General features: G+C 41.3%; 1 protein-coding gene across 3 annotated transcripts in view; it reads left to right on the forward strand.

The window, feature by feature from the left end:
* GOLM1 (golgi membrane protein 1) overlaps positions 1 to 12,068 on the forward strand; it is a 439,304-nt gene that overhangs the window by 356,392 nt on the left and 70,844 nt on the right. Inside the window, exon 1 of one of the 3 annotated variants that reach the window (XR_005032534.2) lies at positions 199 to 354. The exons of 1 other annotated variant lie outside the window; for it this stretch is intronic. The gene's annotated coding sequence lies outside the window, so the exon portion shown is untranslated. Of the gene's footprint in view, positions 1 to 198; positions 355 to 12,068 lie in introns of those variants that run through there. One more of the 3 variants, XM_036924846.2, reaches the window with a different exon arrangement.

The following is a 12,068-nucleotide window of genomic DNA, read 5'->3' on the forward strand; positions in this document are numbered from 1 at the left end:
TCGCGCGCCTCTCCTTCTGTCAGAGCTGCGTCCCGAAGGAGCGCAAGGAGCCTGGCGGCCGGGAGGGGACGCGGCGGCGGCGACGGTTTCCGCCGAGGGGCGGCCGGCGGCCGGGCGCGCGCACCGTGGGACCGGCGTCCGCGCTCGGCCCCTGAGGGCCTCCTCGCGCGCTCAGCGCCGCCTCCCCCCTCGCCGCTGGCACCGCCCGGGGGCGGGGCCTCGTGCTGCGGAGGCTGGGGACGCGGCGGCGCCGGGCGCGGCGCAAGGCCGGCGGCAGCGGAGGCGGGAGAGCAGCGGGGGGCACCGGGGAGACGGGCCCGCAGCGCCGAGCGGCCCCCCGAGCCGCGGCTAGAGGTGAGTGCAGCGCGCGTGCCCCCGCATGCGCGCCGGCCGCCCGGCCGCCCTGCCCGTGGTCGTTCTCCCCTGCTCGGGGCCCGCGCCCAGGAACCCCGCTCCGGCCTGCGGAGGCCACGCCCCTCCCGGCTGGCGCCCGGCCGCGGCCTTTCCCGGCGTCGGCTTGGGACCGGCTCTGCGCCTCCCCGCGCCCCAGCCTCCGCCCCGGGTCCGCCGCGAGGGCTGCGCGAGGATTCCCTGCCCCTGGGAGGCCCGTCTGGGGCGAAGCGGGCTTCTCTTTGTGTTCTTAGCCTTGTCACGCGCCTCGGCATCCAAAGTCAAAAGCGTGCACCGCCGAAGTGGCACGAGTGTCCGTCCTGCGGGCGGGATGGGCCTGAGGGCAGCGAGGCTCGCAGCGCGCCGCTCATCTCGGCCTCCCCTCCGCCTCGGGCGCCTACGTTGGCAGCGGGCGCAGCCCGGCAGGTGACCGGATCTTGGCCGCGTGCCTCCGGGGCGCACCTGGAGCCCGTGTCGGGGATGCTCCAGGTCCGCTCCCCTATCCGTGTATTCCCCACTGTTGGCAGTGTGGGGGACCCGCAGAACTTTTGCTCTGCTTTAGTAAAAATACATACTCTTTACATTTCACACCCTATTTAATATATTTAGGACTTTTTTTTTGGTAAAATAAGATAGGTGAAACTTAATTTTGATAAATATTCTTTTTGGAAGAATTTAACAGTCGGAGTACCATGGTGATTCTCGTCATTTTCTGATGTCCCATTTCAAATCTGCTTAACCAGTCTCGTATAGTGTTTGCAGTTTGAGATTTCATTTAACTGGTTTGGGGTCTCCAAGGCCTTACAGCCCAAAATTATGCAAAAATTATGCCTAGGGGCACAGTCAGGATGTCCAACAATACTGACCCCTCTAGAGGCTCTAGAGTGAATTTGTGTTTGGCTTCTGGCCATCAGATTGACTCATGTTTAGGCACTTTTACTATATTTCTGAATTTTTCCGCCTGGGAAGCAGTGGAATCTCTTGATGGTTCTTGGGGGATCCCCTAGGGCATCCTCACTTCTACTTGTTTTAAAAAAGATTAAGTTAAACTCATGCAATTGGAAAGAAGAATTTTGTTTTATTTGTAAATGGAAACCAGGAACTTGCTAAGACTTGCTGTTAGGCCAGAGCTCAATTTTCAAGACGTCAGTGGTCAAAAAGACGTTGAATTGTTAGGAAGTTTAAAGAAAACAGGTTAGCTCTTCAAGACGTATATTATTTCCCTAGGGTGAGGATATCACATTGTTTTCATCTGATTTGCTCAAATATGAATGATCAAGGATAAGAGGAAAGTGTGCTATGCAGCATCACATTGCAAGGACATTGTCACTGGGAGCAAAGGATGCCATCTGCCATTCAGTTATTGATGAGGGATATAAAGATTTTGCATTTATGATGGTTTTTGAGGGGTGGCACAGAAACAGCGTTGAGGAGAGTTGATGATGTTGGGCCTGATGTTGAACGGCTTCCTTCAGTCCGTTTCTGAGGCCACCTTCCCTGAGCAGGGAGGCAACTTGCTGGCCTTATTGAAAATGCTGTGAACGTGCAGACGGGCTTTCTGCATCCGAAGCACAATGGGTAGAAGGGCCAATCCTGGAAAAGCTGCCTCTCTGGAAAGAGCTGGAAGCAGGGTCCCAGACCAGTGCTTAAGGAAAGCGAGCTAGAGTAGTATGGTCCCTAAAATACCCAGCCTGGCGGGGAGCTAGGGAGGCAGGGACAAAGAATGAGGGGCCCAGTGCCCTGGGCTTTAATTCATTTGTATTACTGTTATTATTTTTTTGTTAAAAAATAAGTTGCCTTAGGAAAAGATTTCTTTCTTTTTTAGTGACTTAATGTGAGAAATAGCATCCATACTTGGGATAAGGGGGGAAAAAAGCACTTCTTTTGGTGGGGGAGAAAAACTTTAATATTTTATCTGAATCTTTGCAAAATTAGAAGGAATGATCTTGATATGCTTTGCTTTCATCTTAGAAAAGTCTAATTCATTTGCCCCCTGAAAATGTTCTCAGACTGTGAACATGTTCCTTTCTTAACTTTTCAAGTTATTGATGAAATTGCATTAAAAGAGAGACTTGGCTTGAAGGTTAAGGTGTGTCTACTAAATTCCCAGAGTCCACTTGGCTTCATACCGAAATTTCCTACACTTTCCAAAAAAGAAAGATGCATGCCTTCTCAGATATGTATATTTTGATCTTACTTTTCTTTAAAACCCTTCAGGGCTATATTAATAGAACTTACCCTAGCTAAGATTTTGAAGATTAAAAATGTGCCTGACAGGAAGGAAATATATGTAAAAGTACCATATACTACAATTATAGTGATAAACCTTTTAGTTTGTTGTGGTTTTTGAACTTTTTGATCATTCTCTTTAGTAAAAAAACATTTTACCGTATCTAAAACTAATAGTGTTATATGTCAGTTATATCTCGATTTTCAAACATTGTTAGCAGTCCCCTTATAAATTACCTATTTATAATTATATACATGTGCTGCTTTTATTGTCTCATGTCTCAAGGCCCAATATACACTTAGGGCTGGGTTCATTGTTAATGACAGTGGAGGTAAAAACCCCATTTCAAATACTCCTTAAATGTTGAGTCTTTTTTGGCCTGTTTCTTGTTAGATCTGATTTCATCATCATAGATTTTAGTTCATGACATGGCTTATATGAGCAAAGCTGACTCAGGATGAGAAGCATGTGCCTTCTCAACCACGGGCTTCTGTTCACTTGTGCATTTATTACTATAACCTTAATTTTTGCTTTTTCTAGATCTTTTAAAGTTTCATATCCTCTATAAGATTTAGGTTAGTTAAAATTTGTCCTTCTACCTCATTCTGCTCATGCTGAAGGCCAAAGCGTGCCTCAGGCTCCCCAGAGGGGTGGTGACATGTGGCCCTCAACAGAGGGACTTAGGATGCAGAGTCAGTTTCTACTGTTGTTATACAGTTAGTATTTTGTGCTAGTATAATATAATTAGTGTGATTCACATACACATAATACATATTTAAGTTAATATATGTAATAATTTTTATCATTAAAACAGTTGCTTTCCTATTTTTTGCATGCAACTTACAGGGTTTTCTTCCCCAGCCCCCTGGAGCATCTTCTACACCCTCTGGGATGCCTGCTCCCTGCTGGTAGACAGCTGTGTCACAGATGCTCAGTGGACATGGTTGTGTCCCAATAAAATGTTATTTATGGACACAAAAGTTTGGATTCTATGTGCTTTTCATGTGTCCTGAAATATTAGTCGTTTGGTTTTTTTTCAACCATTAAAAATGTAAACACTGAACTTTCAGGCAGTGTACAGAAACAGGTGTCTGGCTGGATTTAGTCTGTGCACTGCCGTTTGCCAACTCTTGAACCAGAGGAAAATTTGGGAGTTCCGGCCAAGATGTAGGTGTTCCTGTGGGAAGCAGCCTTTCTTCAGAGATTCCAAGTGCTGGAAAAAACACAACGGAATTTGGTTCTTCATTCATTTTCTCTCAGCATCTCATGTTCTGGTATTTCCACTACATAACATTAAATGTGTACATTAATTTTAAAAGTTCTTTATTTAAAATTGTTTTTTGTGGTAAAACTGACAATTACTTTCAGGTGTACCACATAATGATTCAATATCTGTATATAATGCAGAATGACCACAAGGAGTCTTCTTGACATCTGTCCCCTCACATTGTTACAGTGGGGAATTTAGATTTGAACCTCCAAACCCTCCGGCTTCTGCTGGCAAAAGGGATTCCATTCCCAGGGCAGATAAAGGGCCATCAGGTTAGGAGGCTGGGCTGCAATCTACAATCAGGCAAGGGAAAGACTCAAGCGGGTTCTTTTTTTTTATCATAATGAGAATTCTAAGATCTACTCTCTTAGCACCTTTCAAATATGAAGTACAGTATTAACTATGGTCACCATGCTGTTAAGGGTTTTTCTTTATAACTGCCCCCTTCCAGAATTGGGGAAAGTATGATGTTTATAATTGGGGGTTGAAGAAGAGAGAGACAGCGATTCTGTGCACTTCCTGCTATGTTTTTAAAGCAATTTAAAGAGAATCCACTGGCCTTGATCATTTAACCCTAATGGCTTAGAACAGGAGTTGACAAACTTTCCTTAGGGGCTGAATAACAAGTACTTTAACTAGTTTAATTCTCAAAATCTCTGTCTCAACCCTCCAGCTCTGTCCTTGTAACCAGAAAGTAGCCATGGGCAGTAATTATGAAGGAATGGGCAGTGCCTGTGTTCAGTAAAACTTTATTTACAAAACAGGCTGACCATGGCCTGTGGTGTATTGGTGACCCCTGGCTTAAGACAGAGTGGAATATTTTTTAACCCTCAAAAAAAGGTTGGTGACGGAGCCGCAGGGCCGAGCTGGGCCTTCTCAGGTGTGTTTGATCATTGCAGGGACTTCTGAACTTCCTCCTGAGCACCTCCCACCCTGGGAGCCGGATGATGCCGCCTCCTCTGAAAAGGAATCCAGGTGCGGCTCCTGGACTGGAGAAGCTGTCAAATGAGCTAATCTGATTTGGTTGCTTGCTTATACAGTACTTGCTTGTAGGATTGAAAACTCCGATGCAAAAATAAGGAAATGAAAAAAATAAAACTTTGGAAGTTGAAGGAGCCTGTGCATTTGGCAGGTTGCCCATTTTCACATTAAAAATTTTTTTTATCTTAGAGGCAGTTTTGACCAGTAGGTTGAATTTTTTAAATTAATTAAGTTGATAGGAAATAATCTGCAATTTTTTTGTGACGTTTCCAGTATACCAGGACTCTTAATGTGAGATACACCCCAGGGAAGCCTGGGGTTTCACAGAGCTTAGCTGATTTAGGGCAATCATTTTTCAGTAGGTCAGATGCCTACAATCAAATATGAGACAAACACATTCTGAAGCCTGAACAATGATAAATATTAATATACCTGATGCAGTACATCTTCCACCCACTTAGTCCACAGAACTACTACACTGGAGGGAAGGAGAGCGGTTGATGTATCTCTGATGAGTGTAAACCCTGGCTCTGACTTACTGCCCTCAGACTTGATCACTCTGTCATTTCTCACCTGCGTCTGTCCCTTTCTGTTCAGCAGCACTGATTCTACAGTCCTGGAAGTCAGGAGAGTACCTTCTGACCTGGGCAGCCCTGTGTCCAGTAGGAGCCCAGGGCTCTCCTAGCCTCGCCCTCTGGGCAGCTGCACACCCTTCCGGCCAGCCAGGGGCTTCTGAGCCCATCCTTTGTTTGGCTTCCTTGAACCTTTCTCTTTCGTAATCTGGTCGAAGTGTGGGACGTGCACTGCTGCAGCGGCATCCGTGAATCAGCCCAGGTGGTGGCAGTTGCTGCTGCCTCAGTGACCAGCAGAGTCAATAGGAGGGCCGCTGATCGCTGGTTCTTGGGGTGATGAGTTTGTTCTCGGTTCTTGTCCTTCCCGCAAGAATTGAAGGGCAGAGATACGGTGGTGAAACAGAATGAAAGTTTTATTTGAATACATTCTAAGGGGGAATGGGCTAGAGTCATGGTAGATCAAGGCAAGTTGACTTGCTTATCTGGAGTAGGACAGAAAGAGTGAAGTCTTGTGCTTAAAGTCCGGAAAATGGAATGGAATAGCAAAGTGACAGACACCACTGAAGAGCACAGAGAGAAAGTGTAATAAGTTGAGCAGTAAAACGTCTTCTGAAAGTACACACTCCAAGAAAGGGGAGTGTGGGCAACCTCAGAGAGGAGGAGGCACGTTAAGGGCTAAGGATTCTGTCTTTTAAGGCTTTTAAGAATGGGATAAAGGTAAAGGGCCAGGGGGCATAGGCTTGTCAGGTGTTCTCATGACGTTTATCTCCAGTGAGAGACAATATGTCATTGTCTATAGGCGCTCCTTTAGGTAATACTGTAGGACAAACCATTTGTTCCTTTCTAAGACAGTGGCTATTCCCAAGTCTTGGGAACATACCAGTTAAGACTGTGTTAAGGTAAGTCGTTGGCTGAATATAACTTTCCAGTTCTCTTTCAAAAGTGGAATCTTAGCCTTAAGGTTAAGTCTCTCCTGTTCTTATTTGCTAATCTCAACATTTTTTTCTCAAAATATTTACTGATTAATTTTGCTTTTACTCATCAAAGTTGTCTTTTAATAATGTTAGAATGTACTAATCTTTCATTTGAATCTTGTTATTTGCAAATCTCTTTGTCTCTAAATTTTACTTTTGGGTTAAACCAGACTGGAAAGAGCTGTGTACCTGTGCCCCATCATTATGGGCATTTATAGCATGATGTTTATGGAAATTTGCTTTGGCATCTCCTCCATCTATGTTAAAGACTATAGTAAGAGGTAGCCCTATTTAATTCTTTCCTGTATTTATTATAGGTGTACTTATTAGAGATTATATGGAGATGTTTTTGAAGGATTTTTTTTTTTTCCAATATGACAGTGCCTTTCTGTGGACCTGGGGGAAATTTTTTTCCTTGGTAACAGTGGGCTTGTGCAACTGATTGCATTCTATCTTTGACTGGGTTGCTGGAAGTTAAGAGTCAAATTTGAAAGTCACCTCTGAAAGTAATATGTAACCTTATGTTATGAATTTCAGGCATTAACCTTAGCTTCAGCCTATTTTTCCCATCTCGTTTTCCTCTCGGTCCAACTTCTTTACTTGGGTTAGAAAAAAATTGGTTAGAAAAATTCTTGCTGTAGATACCCCATGTGTTTATTTTTATTTTTTATTTCTTTGTATTGTATGCTACTAGAATCCCTTTTGGAATGAGGTTAAGTTTCAAATAAAAGCAAATAATAATATTTTACTTACATATTCCAAGTCTGCTCCATGGATATTTCCAGAAAGACTGGCTGAGCATCTCCAAATTTGTGGCTCATCATCTGTGGACATCCACTACACTAGAATTTTTTTTTTCCAGTTGTAAAATTGAGAACTTTATTCAGTGCTCAAGTGTCTCAGATGACCAGATAACATGGAGGTGGATGTACAAAGTGGAAGGTCATGAACCTCAACTATCACTATTCAATAAAAGTATTTTGTTAAACACAAAATATCTGTAACAAATTCTGAACTTGATGTAACAACAGTACAAGAGTTGTAAAAAGGAGACTGTCCAGCCCAGTGGTAGAATATGGAGGTTCTTCTATCTGGAAAGTCTAAGTCTCTAAAGTTAATAAGGTGTTTGTCAGTCAATTTCAAGAGGTATTCTTAAAAAAAACTAATCTGAAGTGGATCTAGATCCTGAAATGTAGAGGCGTTAGTGGCAAGATTCTACACAATGTCCTGAGTGGCCACAATAAACATAGTGTTCTTGTATATTTGGTCCTACCTCTTCCACTTTTTCTGGCATCACTGAGTCCCTTTACTCCCATTTGTTTCCAATATAGCGCTTCCATCATGCACCTGGGTTTGATTTATTTCCTAACCCCATCAAGGCTTTCTCCTTTTGTTAATTTAATCTTACTATTTCATTACTTCCTTAACAGGGTTAAATAAAGTAATGGATCCATTCCTATTCTAGACAATGTCTAGAAGCCATTATGGTTTGAAAATGGGCCACTGATTTAAAAGGCATGGGTTTTATATCCTGACTCTGATTACTTGAGGTCCTCACACAATATAATTGTGCTTCAGCTTTACTCTTTTTTTTTTTTTTGTATCATTAATCTACAATTCCATGAGCAACATTATGTTTACTAGACTCCCCCCATCACCAAGTCCCCCACCACATACCCCATTGCAGTCACTGTCCATCAGCGTAGTAAGACGCTGTAGAATCACTACTTGTCTTCTCTGTGTTATACAGCCCTCCCTGTGCCCCCCACACACTGTACATGCTAATAGTAATGCCCTTTTTTTCCTCCCAACCATCCTTCCCAGTCCCTTTCCCTTTGGTAACTGTTAGTCCATTCTTGGGTTCTGTGAGTCTGCTGCTGTTTTGTTCCTTCAGTTTTTGCTTTGTTCTTATACTCCACATATGAGTGAAATCATTTGGTACTTGTCTTTCTCTGCCTGGCTTATTTCACTGAGCATAGTACCCTCTAACTCCATCCATGTTGTTTCAAATGGTAGGATTTGTTTTATTCTTTCGGCTGAGTAATCTTCCATTGTGTATATGTACCACGTCTTCTTTATCCATTCATCTACTGATGGACACTTAGGTTGCTTCCATTTCTTGGCTATTGTAAATAGTGCTGCGATAAACATAGGGGTGCATATGTCTTTTTCAAACTGGGCTACTGCATTCTTAGGGTAAATTCCTAAGAGTGGAATTTCTGGGTCAAATGGTATTTCTATTTTTAGTTTTTTGTGGAACCTCCATACTGCTTTCCACAATCGAACTAATTTACATTCCCACCAGCAGTATAGGAGGGTTCCCCTTTATCCACATACTCGCCAACATTTGTTGTTTGTCTTTTGGATGGTGGCCATCCTTACTGCTGTGAGGTGATAGCTTATTGTGGTTTTAATTTCCATTTCTCGGATGATTAGGGATGATGAGCATCTTTTCATGTGTCTATTAGCCATCTGAATTTCTTCTTTGGAGAAGTGTCTGTTCAGCTCCTCTGCCCATTTTTAAATTGGATTATTTGCTTTTTGTTTGTTGAGGTGTGTGAGCTCTTTATATATTTTGGATGTCAACCCTTTATCGAATATGTCATTTATGAATATATTCTCCCATACTGTAGGATGTCTTTTTGTTCTATTGATGGTATCCTTTGCTGAACAGAAGCTTTTCAGTTTGATATGGTCCCACTTGTTCATTTTTGCTTTTGTTTCCCTTGCCCAGGGAGATACGTTCATGAAGAAGTTGCTCATGTTTTTGTCTAAGAGATTTTTGCCTATGTTTTTTTCTAAGAGTTTTGTGGTTTCATGACTTACATTCAGGTCTTTGATCCATTTTGAATTTACTTTTGTGTATGGGGTTAGGCAGTGATCCAGTTTCATTCTCTTACATTTAGCTGTCCAGTTTTGCCAACATCGCCTGTTGAAGAAGCTGTCATTTCCTCATTGTATATTCATGGCTCCTTTATCATATATTAATTGACTGTATATGTTTGGGTTAATATCTGGACTCTCTGTTCTGTTCTATTGGTCTGTGGGTCTCTTCTTGTGCCAGTACCAAATTGTCTTGATTACTGTGGCTTTGTAGTAGAGCTTGAAGTTTGGAAGGGAGATCCGCCCTGTTTTATTCTTCCATCTCAGGATTGCTTTGGCTATTCGGGGTCTTTTGTGGTTCCGTATGAATTTTTGAACTATTTGTTCCAGTTTGTTGAAGAATGCTTGTCAGTATTTTGATAGGGATTACATTAAATCTGTAGATTGCTTTAGGCAGCATGGCCATTTTGACAATATTAATTCTTCCTAGCCAAGAGCATGGGATGAGTTTCCATTTGTTAGTGCCCTCTTTAATTTCTCTTTTATTTTATTTTATTTTATTTTTTATTGAAGGGTAGTTGACAACAGTATTGCATTACATTAGTTTCAGGTGTACAACACAGTGATTCAACATTTATATACATGATAATTCTAGGTACCAGCTATCACCATACCAAGTTGTTACAATATTTTGACTATATTCCTTATGCTATACATTACATCCCGGTTACTTATTTATTTTACAATTGGAAGTGTGTTTATATATATATATATATATTTTGTGAGGGCATCTCTCATATTTATTGATCAAATAGTTGTTAACCACAATAAATTTCTGTATAGGGGGGTCAATACTCAATGCACAATCATTAATCCACCCCAAGCCTAATTTTCGTCAGTCTCCAATCTTCTGATGCATAACGAACAAATTCTTACATGGAGAACAAATTCTTACATAGTGAATAAGTTACATGGTGAACAGTGCAAGGGCAGTCTTCACAGAAGCTTTCGGTTTTGTTCATGCATTATGAACTATACACAGTCAGTTCAAATATGAATATTCATTTGATTTTTAAACTTGATTTATATGTGGATACCACATTTCTCTATTATTATTATTTTTAATAAAATGCTGAAGTGGTAGGTAGATACGAGATAAAGGTAGAAAACAGAGTTTAGTGTTGTAAGAGAGCAAATGTAGATGATCAGGTGTGTGCCTGTAGACTATGTGTTAATCCGAGCTAGACGAGGGCAATAAACATCCATGTATGCAGAAGATTTCTCTCAGAACATGAGGGGGGAGGTTCTAAGCCTCACCTCTGCTGCTCTCCATTTTCTCACCACATGGCCCCCTGTGACTGTGCCTGTCTTAGGTTGTTCCTCCCTTGAGGAATCTTACCCGTCTTTAATTTCTCTTAAGAGTGTCTTGTATTCTGCATACATGGATGTTTATTGCCCTCGTCTAGCTCGGATTAACACATAGTCTACAGGCACACACCTGATCATCTACATTTGCTCTCTTACAACACTAAACTCTGTTTTCTACCTTTATCTCGTATCTACCTACCACTTCAGCATTTTATTAAAAATAATAATAATAGAGAAATGTGGTATCCACATATAAATCAAGTTTAAAAATCAAATGAATATTCATATTTGAACTGACTGTGTATAGTTCATAATGCATGAACAAAACCGAAAGCTTCTGTGAAGACTGCCCTTGCACTGTTCACCATGTAACTTATTCACTATGTAAGAATTTGTACTCCATGTAAGAACTTGTTCGTTATGCATCAGAAGATTGGAGACTGACGAAAATTAGGCTTGGGGTGGATTAATGATTGTGCATTGAGTATTGACCCACCTATACAGAATTTTATTGTTAACAACTATTTGATCAATAAATATGAGAGATGCCCTCACAAAAAAAATATATATATATATATATAAACACACTTCCAATTGTAAAATAAATAAGTAACCGGGATGTAATGTATAGCATAAGGAATATAGTAAAAATATTGTAACAACTTAGTATGGTGATAGCTGGTACCTAGAATTATCATGTATATAGATGTTGAATCACTGTGTTGTACACCTGAAACTAATGTAATACTGTGTGTCAACTACCCTTCAATAAAAAAAAAAAATGTCTTGTAGTTTTCAGGGTATAGGTCCTTCACTTCCTTGGTTAGGTTTATTCCTAGGTATTTTATTATTTTTGATGCAATTGTGAATGGAATTGTTTTCCTAATTTCTCTTTCTGCTAGTTCATCATTTGTGTATAGGAAAGTAACAGATTTCTGTGTATTAATTTTGTATCCTGCAACTTTGCTTAATTCTGATATTAGTTCTAGTAGTTTTGGAGTGGAGTCTTTAGGGTTTTTTATGTACAATATCATGTCATCTGCAAATAGTGACAGTTTGACTTCTTCTTTCCCAATCTGGACACCTTGAATTTCTTTGTTTTGTCTGATTGCCTTGGCTAGGACCTCCAGTACTATGTTGAATAACAGTGGGGAGAGTGGACATTCCTGTCTTGTTCTCGATCTTAGGTGGAAAGCTTTCAGCTTCTCTCTGTTAGGTATGATATTATTGGCTGTGGGTCTTTTATATATGGCCTTTATTATGTTGACGTTCTTGCCCTCTATACCCATTTTGTTGAGAGTTTTTATCATGAATGGATGTTGAATTTTGTCAAATGCTTTTTCAGTATCTATGGAAATGATCATGTGGTTTTTGTCTTTTTTGTTTATGTGGCTGATGATGTTGATGGATTTTTGAATGTTGTACCATTCTTGCATCCCTGGGATGAATCCCACTTGGTC

The sequence above is a fragment of the Manis pentadactyla genome, chromosome 3 (assembly GCF_030020395.1).
Source record: "Manis pentadactyla isolate mManPen7 chromosome 3, mManPen7.hap1, whole genome shotgun sequence".
Taxonomy (NCBI): Eukaryota; Metazoa; Chordata; class Mammalia; order Pholidota; family Manidae; genus Manis; species Manis pentadactyla.